Source organism: Mus pahari, chromosome 7 (assembly GCF_900095145.1).
Source record: "Mus pahari chromosome 7, PAHARI_EIJ_v1.1, whole genome shotgun sequence".
In the NCBI taxonomy this organism is placed as follows: domain Eukaryota; kingdom Metazoa; phylum Chordata; class Mammalia; order Rodentia; family Muridae; genus Mus; species Mus pahari.
Window position 1 is genome coordinate 80,143,677 of NC_034596.1, and position 7,500 is coordinate 80,151,176.

A 7,500-nucleotide genomic window follows, 5' to 3' on the forward strand; every position below is an offset into this window, starting at 1 on the left:
GCCAGCCTGGTCTACCAAGTGAGTTCCAGGACAGCCAGAGCTATACAGAGAAACCCTGTCTCGAAAAACCAAAAAAAAAAAAAAAAAAAAAATTCCCAATAACCAGATGAAGAGTCACAACTATCTGTACAGCTACGGTGTGTACTCATAGACATAAATAAATCAATCTTTAAAAAACTAACTTCTTCAATCCTGTATCTTTCATGGCTGAAAATCTACTACTAAGTGGACAACACTGCCAAGTTCTTCTGGCAGGTCATGACAGAGCCTCTCCTCTTGGACAGCTTCTGAGTGCCGTCCCTGGGAAAACATTTCCCAAGGCAGTTTTTCCCATAGGACGAGTGGACCCCCCTCAATGGTATTCTCAGTGTAGGCTCTTTTCTTTTAAATGAATTTTCACTTGCATAAAATGCAGCTTCTGATGAGTGCAGTCTTGTGCTCAGGACAGTTTTCAGATTGTTCCAGTTCAGTGAATCAGTTTTCTCCTTAATGGTGATCATCTGTTTAACGATTGCCTATGCTTTCAAACCTGCCTTGTCTTGAAGCCTGAACTGACTTTTTTCCATGTCAAGCTGCATCCTATCTTTCAGGTCTGGTATGCATTAGCTATGCTGCGGCCTGGATGCTATCTCCACTAAGCAAATGGGTTCCATTGCCTGTGACTGCATCCTCAGTCAAGCTGTCAGGACACATGCAGAACACAACCAGGTCGGTGGGTGCTGACAGCCCACACCTTTAATCTCAGCACTCTGAGGCAGAGGCAGGTGGACCTCTGTTTGAGGCTAGCCCAGTCTATAGAGCAAGATCCAGGACAGCCAGAGCTACACAGAGAAATACTGTTTAGAAAAACAAAACAAGGGCTGGTGAGATGGCTCAGTGGGTAAGAGCACCTGACTGCTCTTCCGAAGGTCTGGAGTTCAAATCCCAGCAACCACATGGTGGCTCACAACATCTGTAATAAGATCTGATACCCTCTTCTGGAGTGTCTGAAGACAGCTACAGTGTACTTACATATAAATATTAAATAATAAATATTTTTTTAAAAAAGAAAAAGAAAACAAAACCAACAACAATAACATTAAAAAGCCAGACTGTCAGACTGTCACAGGAATAGGCTCTTGCCTGTCTCCTAACAGTCTTGCTCCTCTTTGAAACCTCATGAGCCTGGCCTTCATTGTTTTTTTCTTGGCATTCTGGTCCTCCACAGTCCCAGCAAAACAGTCCATTAGGCTCTGCTTACAGCTTTCAAGAGCTTTTTCTAAGCTAAAATTTTAAATTATTCTACAACCCTCTTACAAACCAGTTCCAAAACATGATTGGGATTACCACTGCCAATTTCCTGAATTAGTTACATGCCCAGTTGCTGTGACTAGACGTATGTTAAGGGAAGGAAATGTTGTTTCAACTAAGAGTTCATTACTGTGGCGAAGGCATGACAGTAGGCAGCTGAGGAGGCTGGTCACCAGCAAGGGATGCAGTATGGTGGCTCTGGATGCTCAGCTCAGTTTCTCCTTGTACCCAGTCCAAGATCTCTGCCCAGAGAATGGTATAACCTTCCTGCTGGGTGGATCCTTCACACCTCAATTCACCTGATTTAGAAACTCTCACACAACTAATTCCAAATTGACAAACAAGATTAGCCATCATAAACACAAAAGTGCATAAATCCTGTGTACTCTAGCTCACAGGATGTTTTTAAACTGAGCTACTTATGTAACTAGCTTGCCCCGAGGAAAAGCAAATATTTAGTGGGGCATGATGGCACATATCTACAATCCTAGAACCTGAGAGGTAAAGACAGGAAGAAGTTCAAGGTCATCTTTGATGACATAGCAAGTTCCAGGCCAGTCTGGGATACATGAATCCTTGTCTCAACAAACAAAATGGAGTGTGGGAGTTGTAAAAAAGAGAAGATCCCTTTATGACCCCCTCATCACTATTTGTGTTAGCATTCTCCAGAGACAGAATAGATTGTGTGTGTGTGTGTGTGTGTGTGTGTGTGTGTGTGTGTGTGTGCCCATGCACATGCTTGTGTGCACATAAATACAATATAAAGGAGGTGGTTGCCTTTACAGTGGCACCTCGCCCCACCACTCTCTGTGTCATCTTAGGTATCTTCATATGGCCATATTAATGTAAGAACTCCCATTCGTCATAGAAGATTCAGTGCTATCTTAAGGGTTTACTGCTGGGAACAGACACCATGGCCAAGACAACTCTAATAAGGACAACATTTAGTTGGGGACGTTTAACAGGTTCTGAGGTTCAGTCCAGTATCATCAAGGCAGGAGCATGGCAGCATCCAGGCAGGCATGGTGCAGAAGAGCAGAAAGCTCTACATCTTCATCTGAAGGCTGCTAGGAGAAGACTAGCTTCCAGGCAGCTAAACTGAGGGTATTAAAGCCCATCCCCACAGTGACACACCTACTCCAACAAGACCACACCTCTTAATAGTGCCACTACCTGGGCCAAGCATATACAAACCATCACAGGTGCTACCTCTTCTTCATTTTGACCTCATCTGTAACTATCCTATTTCCAAATATGGACATACTCTGGAGTACTGAAATTACAATTTCTATATGTTTTTGTAGGTACTACAAAATTCAACTCATCTCAAATGTGATTATCATGGATATCTCCTTTTGGTTTTAGTGAGAAAACTAAACTATTCCCCATTCAGACTGGGGTCTGCTGTAGGTTTTTCATTGTTTGTGTTGGTTTTGACTTTCAGATTTTTGGAGACAAGTTTTCATTTTGTACCCAGGTTAGACACCCAAGGGCTGGGATTACAAGTATGTGCTACCACATCAGTGTCTAGCTGTTTAGTAAATACTCTATTAAATGAAAGACATTCTCTATTTTTTGTTTGCTAAATGTATTAGTCTTCTGTTGCTGTGACAAATCCTAAAGATAAATCAATTCAGCTGGACAGTCGTGGCCCACACCTTTAATACCCGACAATTATGAGGCAGACAGATCTCTGAGTTTAAAGCCAGTCTGGTCTACAAAGCAAGTTTCAAGACAACAATAAAGAAACACTGTCTCAAAATACACACACACACACACACACACACACACACACACACACACACACACAAATTTACAGAGTTAATGAAGATTTATTTCGACTCAGAGTTTCAGAGGTTTCTGCTCAGGGGCACTGTTGCTTTGGGCCTGTGGCAGCACTGTATGTCACAAGTGTGCTATTGCAGTAATTTCTTACCTCAGTAAGCCCGTATAAAAAACATACAACCCAGTTATTATATTTATAAGCTATATGCCTAGATTGAGCAGATCTATCACTATACTAATCTATTCCCCAGCTATTCCTTGTTCCTTGGCTTCCTCAGGCCATATGGTTCTCCTCCATCTTCCTTCCACCTCCTCTTCCTCCATTCTCTGCGACCTTCCACACCACCTTTCCCCTCCATTGCCCTATCATCACCTCTAGCCTTTATTTGACCAGAGAGAATAGGGAGAAGTTTCCATGAGATCACCTAAGTGTGTGATACACTCATCAGGGGCAACCCCTTCTTTTTTTTTTTTTTTTTTTTGGTTTTTCGAGACAGGGTTTCTCTGGGTAGTCCTGGCTGTTCTGGAACTCCCTCTGTAGACCAAGCTGGTCTCGAACTCAGAAATCCACCTGCCTCTGCCTCCCAAGTGCTGGGATTAAAGGCATGCGCCACCACGCCCAGCAGGGGCAACCTCTTCTTAAGGATGCAGAATTAACATCAAAAATACAAACAGCACCAGCGCAGTCCACATTTCCCCCTTTTAATCCAATTAAAAGTCTCTTCTCTCAGATATAAATGGAGCATAACCATAACAATTATGTAAGTTAAACCTAGAGCATACTGCACTAGTGTGATATGCAATTAACATCTAGTCTATCAATCTGTTAATTAAAGTACTCCACCACCTATCTTAAGTAAAGAGCTTGCAATTCTATACCTGAGTTATGTTCTGATTTTAGCTTGCATTACTATCCAAAAAACATCCTTTCAACTCTGTATCATATCTCCCAATGCTAAACAACTTAAATTTGCTTATGAGACTATAACTAGTCTTCAACCCGGTCAGAAATCTGAGAACAAATTAAATATTACCTGAGTATATGGGAAGCGCAAACATAGCTTTTTAAAACTTAAATGAATTGTAGAGACAGCTGACTACCTGGACAGCCCCTAATTTCTTACAACATTATAGAATCTATCTTCAGCCTTCTGACCCAGAACCATCTGACAGACCTTATGTGAAGCAGGAAATATAAAAGATTAGCTTACTCTGTCTTGGCAGAGCTTAGCAGTCAACTATCCAACATCTGTTTGTCCATTTTGTACAGTATTTTGTCTGCAGATGATATAGACAATTTCTGCCAAGGGGCTACCTTGCCATGATAAGCATCCTTGTGTGAAGGAAAGATGCTCATTATCTTCTTGGAACCATGAAGGGGGAGCTGTCAGGAGCAGACATGTCTCTAGTCAAATTTTCTAAAAATAATGAAATGATTAAATGTCAGATTCTGTGGATTTCTGATATTTTTAAAACTTTTTTTTAAAAAAAGATTTATTTATTAATATATATAAGTACATTGTAGCTGACTTCTGACACACCAGAAGAGGGCATCAGATCTCATTACAGGTAGTTGTGAGCCACCATGTGGTTGCTGGGATTTGAACTCAAGACCTTCAAAAGAACAGTTAGTGCTCTTATCGGCTGAGCCATCTCACCAGCCCAGATTTCTGATATTTTTGAAGACTATCTATGTAAAGTTTCTCTGAACTGTTAACTTCAACTACTCTTAGCCATTCCTATTTGAGTAAATGGAAACACTTTATTATAATTAGATCCGAATCTAACATAACCATGAGTTTATTATCTGGCCCTTAACTTGTGTTACTTAATCACCCTAAACAGTTTGTAATAGCAGCTATTAGAAGGTCTGGGTCAAAGCCTTATATTCCTAAATGATTTGCATAGGCACAATGCCTATCTAAGAGTAACAAAATTAATTTCAAATTTTGTATCAATGTAAGAAATCCATACCAATAAAAACCTTAAATCTGTATCAATCTCTACATTTTGTACCAATGTAAAAATTATAACTATGTGGCATAGGAGACCTGTTCATTGTGGCAGCCAAGAAGCAAAGAAAAAGGGCAGGCCAGGGTCCCAGTCTCCCCTTGGACATTTAATAGAGGATGACCTAGGACTTCTGATCCTTTTGCTCCCACTTCCAGACTCCTGGGAAAGGATTGCAGTTGTGTGCCACCACACCCAATTTTATGTAATGCTGAGGAACTGAACCCAGTAGATAAGCACTCTACCAACTAAAGAATATCCCAAACTGTTGGACAGCAGTTTCCTCTGAGATTGAAACATTCCATCTCTCAGGAAACTCTTTCAGACAGAAGGTAAACTACACAAAATAGCTTCAGGAAGTCCCTGAAACTGACCAGATTCACTAGGTTCCTCCCTCCCAAGAGTAAAACAGGAAGACTTCCTAGAGTCACTCTCAGACAAGCCTAGACAAGCCTGGCCACAAAGAAGACTCTAAGACAAAAGAAGAAGCCTGAAAGAAGTAGAAACTAGTTAAAATGTCTGGAAGAAGTATAAACGTGTTGGAGGTTGACACTCTCCAGACTGTGCAGTATGCTCTAGGATTCCAGCTTTGGGGAGATGTCACGCATGCTGGGTGGGTTTTGGTGATACAGGTGTCTTTGAGTCATTTCTGCTCTTGATACTCCTTAACCATATTTCTTTAAGTAACTCTAATAAAATTCATTTTATTGGACTTTGGTGGTATCCACACTTTGGTCTCTTGCGGGTTTCCTCTGTGTGTTGAGTAGATGTGTATTGTTTCCTTTTGGGAAAAGTTCTATCAAGTAACACATGGCTCTTTCTTGATCTGGGACAAATATGCTTGGGTTGTGAAAACTCATTATGTTTTATACTTATGTGATGGTTTGTATATGTTCGGCCCAGGGAGTGGCACTATCAGAAGGTGTGGCCCTGTTGGAGTCGTTGTGGCCCAGTTGGTGGAGGTGTGACCTTGTTGGGGTAGGTGTTTAAGATCCTCTTTCTAGCTGCCTAGAAGTCAGTATTCTGCTAGCAGCCTTCAGATGAAGATATTGAACTCTCAGCTCCTCCTGTACCATACCTGCCTGGATGTTGCCATGTTCCCATCTTGATGATAATGGAGTAAGCCTCTGAACCTGTAAGCCAGCACCAACTAAATGTTGTCTTATTAGAGTTGCCTTGGTCATGGTGTCTGTTCACAGCAGAAAAACCCTAACTAATACAACTTATGACATACAATTTTATGTATGTCTATGCTGCTTCAATAAGACACTGAAAGAAGTAATCCCTCGCCCCACACCCACCACTCATATTTACCTGAGACAGGTGATGATCTGGTTGCTAGGCAAAAAGCAAGGTCACGTCTTCAAACTGACATGCTGATGCAGTTAAAAGTCTTAAAATTAAGCATAGTTTTTCTCTCTCCTTCCTTCCTTCCTTCCTTCCTTCCTTCCTCCCTCCCTCCCTCCCTCCCTCCCTCCCTCCTTCCCTTCCTTCCTTCCTTTCTCGGAATTCAGTATACTACTTCTAATGTTCAGTAATCACCCAAACTAAAGGAAGTCTTTAATATTTTGCTGCTAGGGTTCAGAAGATTAGCTTTTAAGTTACCCTTCTCTGGCTTTTCTTAGCTTTAAGGCTTCTCCAACAGGGACATTTTCCGAGTTAAAATCTGGGCTTGATGGTACCTGGGAGGCAGAGGCAGGAGGATCTCTGTGAGTTCGAGGCCAGCCTGGTCTACAAAGCGAGTTCCAGGAGAGCCAGGGAGGTCACACAGAAAAACCCTGTCTTGAAAAAACAAAAATCAAGGGTGGTGGGGTGGGTGGTGGGTGGGGAGGAAACCAATCAAGAATTCAATTTCTTTCCTTTTACAGTACCAGTAGGAAAGAATCAGGGCCGTTTTCATATTCCTTCTCCAGTATCCATTTTTCATTCTTCATATCATTGTTCCCTGTCAGGCTGTGGGTTGACTGAGTTAAATCAGTTTAACTTGGAAGAACTGTCATTTTCACAAAGCTCCTTCTTTTTTACTTAGGACTATGGTAAGCCTCTTCGTAGGTTCAAGTTTAATTTTTATTCTCAGGTAGGATTCTGCAGTTTTCTTCCTATAATTTCTAGATTTTTCTTAGTAGAGCTATTACTTGTTTTATGTTCTTGTTGCTACTGTGAATGTAATCTTTCCTCCCCCCCCACCCCCCATTCAAAACTAAACCCATAGGGCGTTAGGATCTCTATCACTTCTTTTGGCTGGGAGACTCTATGGTTTCTTGGTTCTATGACAACATTCTATTATCGCCTACATTTTCCGAACCTGAAGAAAGGCGGCAACAGCGAGTACCTGAGCCAAAGTCCCCTCTATCTGGCCTTTGTTCTCCGCTCGATGGTAATGCGCATGCGTAGTTGCCTCAGCACGGTCCCCGC